Source organism: Anguilla rostrata, chromosome 4 (assembly GCF_018555375.3).
Source record: "Anguilla rostrata isolate EN2019 chromosome 4, ASM1855537v3, whole genome shotgun sequence".
In the NCBI taxonomy this organism is placed as follows: domain Eukaryota; kingdom Metazoa; phylum Chordata; class Actinopteri; order Anguilliformes; family Anguillidae; genus Anguilla; species Anguilla rostrata.
The window spans coordinates 43076585-43090840 of NC_057936.1; the positions used below are offsets into that span (position 1 = coordinate 43076585).

The 14256-nt window shown below is 39.4% G+C and overlaps 1 protein-coding gene across 1 annotated transcript in view; it reads right to left on the reverse strand.

The window, feature by feature from the left end:
• The window catches only part of ptchd1 (patched domain containing 1), a 68142-nt gene that overhangs the window by 20727 nt on the left and 33159 nt on the right, over positions 1-14256 (reverse strand). The gene's annotated exons all lie outside the window — the stretch shown is intronic.

Consider the following 14256-nt stretch of genomic DNA (forward strand, 5'->3'; position numbering starts at 1 on the left):
GACTCACACGGCCAACATTACTTATGGTTACTATTAATTATACATTTCAAATCTACTAAATAAGAAACATTACTAATTTAATGCGAAACATATTTGAATCAAGTTTGATGGTATAGAATTGTCTTCGCTTTTATTGTTATAGGGCATAAGAGGACATGCACACGTTTTAACCCAATCTGCTGTTTTACTTCTGCCATCGTCTCCAATTCTAATGCAATATACAGAGAATTATAACGAACTTGTACTGGCTTCTGTGTATTATCAGTACACTCTCGTTTGTTACACTCGAACGACTCCACACCAGAACAGCAATTTTACATATGCCAATGCAAGCATGGCACCATACTTATCCAATCATGCTGAAAATTTCGTGTAATTGAAATATTCTGTAAGGAAAAATTGGGCCATTCTTTGAAAGCTAGGAAATAGAATTCGTTGTTAGTTAAACGTTTGGGGGGGAAAAACGTATGGTGATTTGAGCGCAGGTGACGATGTATCACCTAGGTAGTTTGCAGACTACTGCTACTCACATACACTTATTAAAACGTTGTATTAATTACGGCTATAAGAAACCGAAGAAAATATTACATACCTGACTAATCGTATAATTTTTCTAACAGTAATATGTTCGCAAGTGCTTAGCATTTATAAAACGATTAAGAAAAAGAAAAAATCTTTTTTTTTTAACATAAACAAATGGTAACAGGCAATAACAAAATGTAGGACAAGTTGCGCCGAGCGAGAGATTTGGTAATTGAAGTATACAAGGAAATTTTGCGCTGACAATTTTACAACATCGTTGCTGAAATTTTAAGCGCAACAAATGACTACAACTCATCCGGCAAAAGAATTTACTCTCCTGCAAGATATCACTTTCAAAAGTTCCTACTGCGCAAAGTACATTCTAGTGGACCCGAGCAGTATTCTGGGGGGTTACAAAAAGCCCCAACTTTAGACCCTAATCTCGTGACCAGAAAGTTCCTTCAGCCAAGGTTACCTGTTCCGGAAGATTCCCGGACTTCGTGAGAACTTCAGGCTAAAGGTTCTTCACCGGGTCTAAAGTCCCGAGATTAGGCAAATTAGCACCGATGATTCGGCCATTGTCAATGATTCTTGTAACCCCATGAACTACCATCCGGACTGCCTAATATTTCTAATCCGTACCCACCACTAGTAGCTATATTTAATACGCGCGGGTTTTTCACTTACCCGTACACATGCATTATGTTTGTATTTTTTCTTCCTAACATCATATATTTTATGCGAACTCGGTTTACCAACAATGACTATAATGGTCATTTTCATTTAGCTATTAATTTCAAACACGCAAAACACATTCATTGTAAAAACTTGCAGTTGTATACTTTTGTCGTATTCTATACTTATGCATGTCAGATCATAGGAACGAAAATGAACATTGAACGAAAACTCTGGTAGCGTGCACATGTTTATGTTACAGCCACGTTTGCTTTTCCTTCGAAGTTACTGCTAGCCGAGCAGCGAAGTGTGCCCTCCAGATGCGAACCATGCACCATAAATTAGTCCATAGTCTTCCTGGTCTTTTCGTGGAATTGAAAAATGGCAGTAAAATTGAGTAAAATTACGGCAGTCTGAAAAAGCTAAAGGGAAGATTACTAGAATTAACCTGTTATTTTACCCGGATAAAAAGTGCGGAAGGTGATTTCCAGTTTGCTTGTACTGTATCACCAATGTTAATTATGCAGAACTACCGCATACCTCACATAACTGTATCAAACGTTTTGAGTCAATTACAACGGGCTAACAAAGAAAATCCGGAAGAAAATATTCAGCAACCGAATTAATCCGTTTGAATGTTTTGGTAGCCTACGTAATATGCTGTCCCAGAACGAATGCTTAGCATTTTATAACACGAATACTAAAGCAAGAAAAGAACAGAAGAGCACACGTTATAATTCCAAGACGTTGACAGGCTATAACCAAAAGTAGGCTACTGCGCCGCATAATATACAAGTTTGATTTGAAGTTATTATGAAAATAAATTGGTTTGCCGTTCCTCAAAAGCCGCGTTTCCACCGCAGGAACTATACCCCGGAACTAGGAACCTTTTGAGGAACTCAGTGCGTTTCCACCGCAGGAACTAGGGTCTAAATTTAGTTCTGGGGGCTTTGTTTTACCCCCCAAAATGTTCCTGCTCGGGGGGTAGTACTTTCCGAAAGTACAGGAACCTTTTGGGTGGAGCTTGCAGCACTGAACATTTCTGATTGGTCGAGTACTCGTAGCATTTGTGTTGTATTTATTTTCCGCCATTACCCGCCATGTTTGAAAATATGCAGCGGCAAACCAATTTATTTTCATAATAACTTCAAATCAAACTTGTATGTTATGCGGCGCAGTAGCCTACTTTTTGTTATAGCCTGTCAGCGTCTTGGAATTATAACGTGTGCTCTTCTGTTCTTTTCTTGCTTTAGTATTCGTTTTATAAAATGCTAAGCATTCGTTCTGGGACAGCATATTACGTAGGCCACCAAAACATTCAAACGGATTAATTCGGTTGCTGAATATTTTCTTCCGGATTTTCTTTGTTAGCCCGTTGTAATTGACTCAAAACGTTTGATACAGTTATGTGAGGTATGCGGTAGTTCTGCATAATTAACATTGGTGATACAGTACAAGCAAACTGGAAATCACCTTCCGCACTTTTTATCCGGGTAAAATAACAGGTTAATTCTAGTAATCTTCCCTTTAGCTTTTTCAGACTGCCGTAATTTTACTCAATTTTACTGCCATTTTTCAATTCCACGAAAAGACCAGGAAGACTATGGACTAATTTATGGTGCATGGTTCGCATCTGGAGGGCACACTTCGCTGCTCGGCTAGCAGTAACTTCGAAGGAAAGCAAACGGTGGCTGTACCACTACTAATTTACATTTTCACGCAAGTCCGAGTTTTCGTTCTATTCTTGTCATTTTGCGATTAGCCTATATGGAATTGACGACGAGAAAGTAATAAAACAGCAAATTGTTTACAACGTGTGCATGTTTTCTGCTGTTAATGAATGTGTTTGAGAGGATATATGAAAATCAATAAATACAAAAGTAACCATATATAGTCATTGTTGGTAACCAGTTGTATATAAGTGGAATAAACCCCTCCGGGCTGTCCCGGTTATTAGAAAATATTCGGTGGTAGTATGGGGTTACAGAAGAAATCATATGACAGATGGACCGACGACAACGTCAGTGGGCTAATTTGCCTAATCTTCGCGGTACTTTAGACCCCGGTGGAAACGCAGACAACCATTGGCTGAAGGAACCTTTTAGTTCCTGGTAAAGTAGTTCCTGGGACTGAAAGTTCCGGGTAATTTTGGTGGAAACGCGGCTAAAAGGTTCCTAGTTCCGGGGTATAGTTCCTGCGGTGGAAACGCGGCTTATGGGTAAGGGTAAGACCACTGATCTGTATGGGACATTCAACGCTCACCCCTCCCCCACCCGAGAACGCAGAAAACTTCAGATGCTTTAGCGAAGCATGGCACAGCATGGTTATGCTGACCGTAATTTTTCACTTACTTAGAAACGAAAGCACATATTCATGCGTGCACGTATAAAGATGAGACGGCATCTTGAGCAATGTGCTATCGACCAAACTTGCAATGTCAAATCACATGATGGCAAAGGCAGCTAAGCTTACAAACTCTGCGGCATCTAGGCGACCAGCAGCTCTTTAGTTTGTTGGTCAGTTGGTCCACAAAAGTGTCCTCCTGTGGATGCATGCGCGGTCGCAGCTATTGCGGATTTGGGCTTGTTATTACTGATGTTTTATGTTTACTATTAACATTTAGCCTACTAATGTTTTATATTGATTTTCTTGTTTATTGATTTGATATCAATAAATACATTTGCTTATCCATAGATTGAATGTAAATTTTTAAATATTGTTTTCACAGTTGAAAATGTAGGTTTTGAAAATATAAGTTAGGTCTATTGAGGTGAAGTCTCCAATCGCCATCACTGGTGTCGTGAAGAGGAAGAAAATCACACCCCTCTGCGAAGCTGAACATTCACACCTACTGAGTTTGACTCGGGGCCATAGAGAAAAAACTATCAGCTCTGGTTTCGCTAAAGGCAGATAAAGAATTCAGTATTCTGGTGCTGGGGGAGGGGTGAGGGGGCAATTCAATAGATGAGCGTGAACGATCGTGCGTGAATAGCTGGTAGTTTTTTTGAAGCTATTATCATGAGTAGGCCTTTTAGGCCTACTGAGTAGTAAAAAGATACATGCCCAAAACAAAGATACAAGTGTCACATTTTTACTTGTTTTTTAAGTTTTACTTATTTAGGTAGTTAGGAACTGTGTTAGAAGACTGCTCACGCTGTCTGCGTAGATGCAACAGCACATGCATAAACTATCGGGATGCGTTGCGTGGGAATATAGGCGTCTCTGTGCTTTACCATGTCCACGCAACCATTGATAGGGTTTATGGAGTTTATGAAACTAATTGCCCACATAATTACTATTCCACTTTCAGCAATACATTTACAGTTACCAATCGGGAGAAACAGGTCGCTACCACTAATGTTACTAATGATCGGCACATGTAATGAACAATTTTCTTACACTATCATAGGATTGTCAGCCCAAGCAAGAATCACGTCAAATAACCAGGAATAAATGTATCATTATTTATATTCTTTTAAAATATTTTAAATATTGCGTGTGCGCTGAAGCGATAATCAGTTTTGAAATCCCACTTGGTTGCTAAGGTCTTATGTACAGTGCGGTATTATTCAGTGTTACGAATGAGTGTTTTTTGTAATTACGATGAATAAGAGACTTCTTTGGATTTCCAGAGACTTCTTCTGGATCCCCAGTCGAATAGTCACAGCTAGCTAGGCTATGACCTGCTTGCCTGTATAGCCTACATGTTTTCTGGTCACCGGAAAAAACTCGTTTGAACAACAGGATTCTTGCATGTATATATTTGCCATGGTCTTATGTACATTGCGGTATTATTCAGTGTTACGAATGGGTGTTTTTTGTAATTAGCCTACGATGAATAAGAGACTTTGGATTTCGAATCCCCAGTCGAATAGTCACAGCCAGCTATGACCTGCTTGCTATGAGTGTAGCCTAGCCTACATGTTTTCTGGTCACCGGAAAAAAACTCGTTTGAACGACAATATTTTTTACATGTATTTTTATAAAACAGAAAAGCCGACCCTACAATTCGCACGATGATGCGTTTCCCTCCAACGACAGTGATCAGTGATCACATGTGGAGGGAAGCGGCTAATTTTAAAAATCGTATTACAGTTATATTCTGGCAAATTGGCGATTTATATGTTGTTAGCCTATTTGATTATTAGCATTTATGATATTATGCATGAAGAATAAACTGTCAAATTTGTTTTTTGAAAAACAGGTTTGACCTCCCTACAATCTGTTTATTGTTAGCTTTTCATGACTCATTCTCTTCATACAGACATACTGTTTATTCTAAATACATTTATATTGCAACAATGTGTTGACTAGAATGCCGAGCCGTAACTAAAACATAACTTACTCTGATACTCTGACAGTCTAAAATCTCGCAAATATTTCATTAGGACAATGGGCTGGCAACCTTTGTCAGCTCGTGTCTAATAAGCGCCATCTTGCAAACAATGCGAATATTTCCAGTTTGAAGGCTAATGTGCCATTTGACCCTGGCCGCGCGAAAAGTTATTTGAATGCCAGGAAATGGTCCGGCGCTCCTGGTGTTAAGCCATCAAGGGTCCAAGGTATCAAATGAGCCTCATACCACCGTGCTGCTGCCAGATATGCAGTAGATACTACAAGCATTGTTTCTCCTGATTAATTTTCCTGTTGAACTCAATGGAAAAAATATTCAGGAGAAACAATGCTTGTAGTATCTACTGCATATCTGGCAGCAGGCGTCTAGGGCTAAGGGCGTGTACACACTATCCGCCTTTTTCTGAGCTGCCTCCATGTTTTTTTACATATAAACTTATGTGAAGTGACCGCACGGCGGGAAAAAAGTAGCCGCTCTAAAAAGGCTGCGCATCACCCACCTTCCCTAAAAAAAAAAAAAAAAAAAAGCCGGGCAGTGTGTGTGTACATGCCCTAATGCGGAGGCCTCCTCTGTAACTTGTTTTACAAATTGTATAGGGGGAATATGACTTGGCCTCACAGCCGGCGGTGGCTATGGGCAAACATGCGTCTTGCCCACCCAATTAAAGGTTCCATCCAACAGACCCGCCCCCACCCCGCCCCCCCCCCCGGTCGACCGGCCCTGCTCGAGGAAGACCACTGTTGTGGATGACCGGAGAATACTCTCTATGGTGAAGAAAACCCCCCTGACAACAGCCCAACAGATCAAAAACACTCTCCTGGATGCAGGTGTAGATGTGTCAAAGTCTGCCATACATAGAAGATTACATCAGCAGGATTACAGAGGGAACACTACAAGATACAAACCACTGGTAAGCCTGAAAAACAAAAAGGCGAGATTACAGCTAAAAAGCACCTAAAAGAGCCCCAAGAGTTCTGGAACAAAGTCTTGTGGACAGATGAGACAAAGATTAACATGTACCAGAGTGATGGAAAGAGGAAATGGAAAGATGGAGATGGAAAGTGTGGAGAAAAAAAGGAAATGCCCATGATCCAAAGCATACCACCTCATCCGTGAAACATGGTGGAGGGGGTGTTATGGCTTGGGCCTGTATGGCTGCCAGTGGAACGGGCTCACTTGTCTTCATCAATGACGTGACTGCAGACAGAAGTAGAACAATGAATTCTGAAGTCTACAGAAATATTTCATCTGCTCAGGTAAAACCAAATGCCTCCAAACTCATTGGACGGACAATGAGACAATGACCCGAAACATACTGCTAGAGCAACAAAGGGGTTTTTGACAGCCAAAAAGTGGAAAATCCTTGACTGGCTGAGTCAATCACCGGATCTGAATCCAACTGAACATGTATTTTACATGTTGAAGAGGAGACTGAAGGCAAAAAGTCACCGAAACAAGCATGAAATGAAGATGGCTGCAGTACAGGCCTGGCAGAGCATCACCAGGGAAGATACCCAGCGTCTGGTGATGTCTATGCATTGCAGACTTCAAGCAGTCATTGCATAATAAAAATGATTACTTTATTCTAAATTATGTTAAACTGTCCAATATTTTTTGATGCCTGAAAATGGGGGGGACCATGTACAAAAGGTTCTAAAATTTCTAAACGGTTCATCCGATATGTATGAAAATACCCTCAAATTAAAGCTGACAGTCTGCACGTCAACCTCATTGTCATTGTGTCCTTTCAAACTCAAAGTGCTAGAGTACAGAACCAAAATAACAAAAAATGTGTCACTGTCCAATGAATTATGGTGCTCACTGTAGATTAGTGAAACCAGCCTGTAATGGCAAACTGTCCTCATCTAACTTTTATTCTAATGAAGAACGCAACAATGAAGAAAAACGCATAATGCAGTTGTACTAATGTTTATTTGAAAACTCAGTGTAAGGATTTAGACTTCGTCATCGGTCCATCTGTCGTATGATTTCTTCTGTAACTCCATGTTGATGTGTCAAAGCCTTTTTTTATATGGTCTATGGTCGAAGCACAATGAACAAAAAACAAATTGGTTTACGGCTGCAGATTTTTAAAAATGACGGTTGAAATAAAATGATACTCAACCAATCAGAAATGTTCAGCACTGCAAGCCCCATCCCCAAAGTTCCTGTACTTTTGGAAAGTACTACCCCCCGAGCAGGGACTTTTTGGGGGGTAAAATAATGTCCCCGGAACTTAATTTAGACCCTGGTCCCTGCGGTGGAAACGCAGCTCAAGTTGTAGAAATCAGTCACAGTCCATGTTACACTGGAGTGTAGTGTTAGATGTTGGTGTTTTTTAGTAATGTACCAGAGTTATTTTCAGAGTTATAATCTGTTTAAGTCCCCACACCCATCCTGTTTTCATCTGGGTGTTGAGTACCCTTTCAAATGCAAGCTCTCCCCCAAGACTTAGGCCACATTTCCCAAAGTACCCGGAACTTTTAGTCCCAGGAACTACTTTTTAAAGAACTAAAAGGTTACTTCAGCCCTTTGTTGTCTGTGTTTCCACCGCAGTCCAAAGACCCGCGAAGATTAGGCAAATTAGTCCGCTGATGTATGAAAAAGCGACGGCTGTTTTAAATGGGCACACTGTGACTGTTTTTTTTAGTAATGCAATTTCAGGATGCTGTTTCTAACAACGTTATGTTAAAGACAAAAAAAAAACATGCATTTGCGAGCACCAGCCTATCAATGCATTGTTCATATTTATTACTAGCGCTAACTTTCCACATATTTTTATGGACTTCAAGCATTTGTTACTCTTGCTACAGTTGCGCGTCTTATTTCAGTCATTTCCCACTTCTGCGAATAAGCTCTATCGGTTCAATTAATAATTTTTTTTTTTAAACACTCCATGATTTATGCCTCTTTCAGTTTTCCACGATTTTAAACAACTTTGCCGTGAGTGCTCCAGCCATTTTCCATGACGACTGCTCCAGCCATAATTATGATGAAGTAATTCTACGTCCACAATGTCCACAGCATAGCTAATATATAGTTTAGTGAAACCAGACTGTAATGGCAAACTGTCCTCATCTAATCTTTACTCTAATGAAGAACATAACAATAAAGAAAAACGCATAATGCAGTTGTTCTAATGTTTAATGAAATAAAATGCTGCGAGTACTTGACCAATCAGAAATGTTCAGCGCTTGCAAGCCCCACCCCCAAAGTTCCTGTACTTTTGGAAAGTGCTACCCCCGAGCAGGGACTTTCTGGGGGGTAAAATAATGTCCCCGGAACTTAATTTAGACCCTGGACCCTGCGGTGGAAACCATTGGAAAGCAACCCTGGGTGAATAGAAATTATATGTGAAGAGTCATTGATCTAGCCAGGAAAAGGAACCAGGGAAGGAGTGAATTATCACATGCATGAAGCCTTTCCTCCTGGCTAGACCCCATTGTTTAGAGATTGTACTTGAGCTGTGCCAGTTTTCAATGAGGGGGGTGTTAGACTGGAGAAGCTTGTAAGACCACACTGATCTGTAACCAAGAATTAAAGAGCTAAACTGACTTTCACCATCGAATTCGATTAAGACTCTTTCTTTCCTGAACGCAATTGGAAGCAACAGCAGCTAACATAATTTTAATTAAAAAGAAAAACAGAAGCATTCTTCAGCAGTATTTTTATTGTAATCTTTGTGGAAGGATGTTTGTCAACTTTTTACCTACTTTGTGTAGATGAAATATGTTTATTAGGAACTAAATCGAAAAGCCTGAAATGTAACTGCAAGTAGTTGAACTAGTATAAAATTAGAGCTAAAAGCCTAACAGTTAAAAATGAATATTGTCTTGGTGAAACCAACCTGTGATTTATTAGTAGAAGTGATTGAATGTTTTAAGTAAAGACCATGTGAAAAAAAGGGTTTAAAGAAATGTTGAATACTTGTGAAGAAACAGGAGGGTTGTTACAGTTGGCAGTTTCATAGTGAAAAGATCAAGGATATACACTGCAGAATGGTAAACATCTCACAAGACTTAAGCAATAATCTTCAGCATTCACATATTCACATTTTGTCCAGCAGATGGTAGCAGAAGGCTCTATAAATGAGTTAGCTTGGAGTTAGCTAATATTTTCCTACTCTTTTTGACTTCATAAAATGTAACAGTGGCAGTAAAAATTACTTTAGTATTTCCATATTTAGAAATAGAGCCTGTTGGTAATTTTAGGTGATGTAGGTGAAATGGGCATTTTGTCATCTCTACATATTATTTTTAAAATTTTTATTCTTCTCTCTATAGGTCTGATACCATACTGAGACACACCAGGGAACGCTTCTCCTTCACAAACCACCTTGTCAGTGCCACCTTGCTGCAGGGGAAGAGGCTTGAACAGTACAAGATGGCATTTCCTGAAGATGCACTGAGCAACTCCTTGAAGGCCTACCCAATGGTCAATGGAAGCAAGCTGAAGACAGAGCTTAGTCTCATTTACAGAAAGGAAGAGTTCAAAGCCTGTCGTGGTGCTGTGGACCCATTCCAGTTGTTTATGGAGAATAATCTTGAAGAAGTCTTTTCAGAGACTGTCACTCTTCTAAAGATCCTCATCACCACACCCATGACCACGGTGGAAGCAGAGAGGTGCTTCTCAACCTTGAAAAGAATGAAAACTTTTCTCAGAAACACCATGACCCAGTAAAGGCTGAATGCATTGGCCATGCTGTCAACAAAAAAGAGACTGGTGACTGAGATGAATGACTTTACCCAGAAAGTCATTTTGAAATTTGCAGGCCAGAAGGAAAGGAGGGCAAAATTTATGCTCAAGTAGTGCTACTGGCCTGTGTTTAGGCAACATTACAGTGTGTTGTGTTGTTTTTTGATTTGTTTTTTTTTTTTGCTGAGCTATGAAGTGCTGCTTCAGTTTGTTTGTACCCCCCAAAACTGGGTGCCCCCCCCCCCCCCCAAAAAAACTTTTTTTATCACCAGCTGCCACTGGGGACAACAATTTATCTAAGGCAGTTATCACATGCAATTCAGTCATCCCTCACCAGAGGTTGATAGAGCCTTCTTTTCAGTCAGTTGTCATATTTCCCCTCCTCAGTAATGTAATCTAAATTAACTGCCACTAAGTAACACAATGATTTAACAACAATATTGAAATTGCAAGCACACAGCCACAATAGAAAAATTTAAAATATCTCATTCAGCCTCCTTTCCTCGATGTTCAGATTTTTGAAGTTGCCAGAATTATTACATTGGTACACAAAATATTAATGAATTAATAAGATTCTGCATGAATGCTAGCTGAATGCGAAAATGGACCTCCCTCTGCATGGTGACCGAGTAAATGCAGCTTGTGGAGGGAAACACCCTATTACACATCCCATTAAAGTTTTCCATTTAAAAGGCCTTTCCATACTGTGAAGATATCTGTGGATGGATCAGTTTTTTTTTATTAAAGTGATATGGAGCTCAAATCTGTGTTATATCATGTCAGCTTGCACTCAGCTTTGCATCATGTTTAACAAAACCTGTTTAAAATATTCCTGATATAACACAGGTCCTTGTTTCATATCAATTGAGCAGACATTGGTGAGAGAGAGCTAGCGATCAGGAGTCTATACTGTCAGCGATGCACTCCAGGCATAAATGAAAGTGGTGCTTCGTAGTGATGCCATTGGCATGGACTGCCAAGGCACCTCTCTCTTCATAACCCCCCTTCCCCCTTTAAAAACAGTGGGGAGATGCACAGGGCCACTCAGAAAACTGCCAGTTTTTTTGTCCACATTTCTTATCGATTATAATGGCTAAGGCCTGCTTCTGCTGGAAGGAAGAGAGAGCTCATGAAAAATAGGAGCATGATGATTTGTCCTTTGAGTACACATCCTGGCCAGCCATACCAGCCACTTATCATCTAAAATTGATTTGATGGACAGGCCCAGTTTCCCCTGAAGTCTCAGAATCAAACCCCACCCAGCTGTCTAATGCTGGAATAACTGGGTAATGCCCCTTTTTAGGTTAGGTACAGTGGAGTTGATCATGTTTTAAAATGGAAGCGAAAATGTAGCCACAGCTCACAACATGCCCTGTCCTTATAAATAGCCTAGAGCAGAAAACTTGCTCAGCTAAACTTCCTCATAGCTGGAAAAAGAGCAATTCTGAGCATGTGTCTGCATGTTCGTTAATGTGTGTGGGCGAGTATGCATATGTGCATGCTTGCATGTGTGTGTGTGTGTGTGTGTTTACATGTGTACATTTGTTTGTGTATGTGTGCTTGTTTGCATGTGTGTGTGTGTGTTTGTGCGTGTGTGTTGACTAAATGGTCCCAGCACTGCTGATTGGCTTACCCAGTTCTGGTGTCTCTGCCGCAGATAAAATCTGAGTGATATTTATAAAGTTGTGGAATACTGTTGTAGGGCAGTTGTAAGTTGTTTCTCCGCAGTCCTCTCCCGGAAAGCTCAAATGCTTTATTTCTGCATGAGCTCCCAAATGAGCCTGTGTCTGTTACTTTCAACATTCCAACACTATCTTCCACTTCCCTTCAGGATCGCCAAACCCCTCATGCCAGATACTCATAATTCTAAGATCAAAGCTATAGATGACACTGGGGAGGGATTAACAACTTCCTTGCATGTTGTGGAGGCATAGTAACGAATGTTCATTCGCTGTTAACCACACTCGCGGTGTGAACCCCCCACGGTGTGATATCTTTGGACTGTGCCAACTCAGTGCCTAGATAACTGCTGCGTATCCCTATAGAGCACCCCCGGTGAATAGCGGGTACCCTCAGTATTTCAAGGCCGCTCCATTCACACCAGCGAATGGAAGAAAGTCTAATACAATAATTAGCAAATACAATTCAATATCCAACAGGTCTGAAAAAATCAAAGTGAGTGCAGGCTATTAGAATATTAGAGTATTGTGTTTCTGAGTTCCCTAGCCTGCATGACTTAGAAATAATTATTCATCTTCTCTTAACCTGAACCAAACGTAATCATGTTTAGTATGGGTATATTTTAATACTCACAACGAAGGTCGGGGTACTAAGTATATCCACCTTTCTTGTATTGCTAAATAATTATCCAACTAGATCAAAATTGAATAAATATTTACCAAAGCTATTGAAGCCCCACAATGGGAAAGGCATACGTGATATGAAGGTGTGCCCTCCAAACAGCCAATGACAGTTCAGGGCCCGTATTCACAAAACATTTTATCTTACCACTAAGAGGTCTTCCAAATAGCAGTAAAAGTTTCCAGCTAAGAGTTTCCTCTTAAAACCTATTCACAAAGCTGCTGAGACCAACTTTTACTACGGACTAGGGAGAAATCTTAAGCTAAGAGAAAGGGCGGGGTTGACCTCATTGCTATGGATGATGTCATGTTTCATGAATAAGCTTACTTACTATACCCACAGTGATTGGCTGATAGGGCAATAATAATAATAATAATAATAAACTTTATTTATATAGCACCTTTCATATAAAAAAAATTCAGCTGAAAGTGCTTTACAAGAGAAACAACAGAAATCAGTACCACAGGTATTAAGATAAGATAAAAATAGTAATAAAATAAATTGATAATGATAATAGCAGAAATGAAGTAAATTACAAATAAAATAAAAAAATAATCAAGAAAAAATAATACTAATAAAAATGAAATTAATAAAATAAAATAATAGTAATAAAATAAATTGATGATAAAAACAATCCTAAGATATAAAAAGCATAAAACAAGTATAAGAAATAGGAAACAAGTATAAGAAATAGAAAAGAAATATAAAATAATAACAATGGTGTTAAAATAAAAAGGTGAAATTAATTGAAAGCAAGATCATAAAAATGGGTTTTGAGCTGTTTCTTAAAACTATCAACAGAGGTTGCTTGTCTTATTTGTAATGGGAGTTTGTTCCAAACCTTTGGTGCATAGCGGATATGCATATAAGCAGCCTTTTAATTATCTAGAATAACCATGGCTGATAATAAGAAGACTTGTGACGCTACATTGCACTGCAAACGAAAACGAAACTGGACGCAAGAACAGCTTTTCCTTCTTGCCCAACTTGTGCATGAAAGGAAGATTATTAAAGGAAAATCTGGAGTTGGGACAACTTCAAAAACCAAAAAAGAAGTGAGAAAATATATGTTTGCAAATAAATGCGGCTTTCCCACTTCTGTCCATAACCACCGATGACTGTGAAAAGTGCTGGTATTCTTTGCAGTCTCAGGTAAGGGCAGAGATTGTAGAATTCAAGAGACAAACAACTGCCACAGGTAACAGTAGGCCAATTATTTTCAACTACACTACACCACAATGTTTTATTCTCTATCATTCAATGTATTTAGCCTATACAAAAATGAACATAAATGTATTTATGCATAAATGAACCTCGCTATACATGTCATTGCAGATTATATTAACATGTAATCTTTAACTCAAAATATGAATTGCATTTATTAGGAGGACGCTCAGCAGGCTCTATCGCCTATTGCCTCAGTGGCGTACAGTGTCCTTGGGCACTCAGACACCAGCATAACGGGGCTGGAGGGGAGCATTGACCCTGCAATGCAATTGCTGAATGAACTTGATGGGTAAGTTTTTCTAATTGAAGGTTTGCTTCATATAATTATTCACAGCTGGGACACAAACACAATCATTAATGATTCTCATGTTTAATCACAAGTCAAAGAATTACATAATTACAATGACTTTCAAAATAATAAT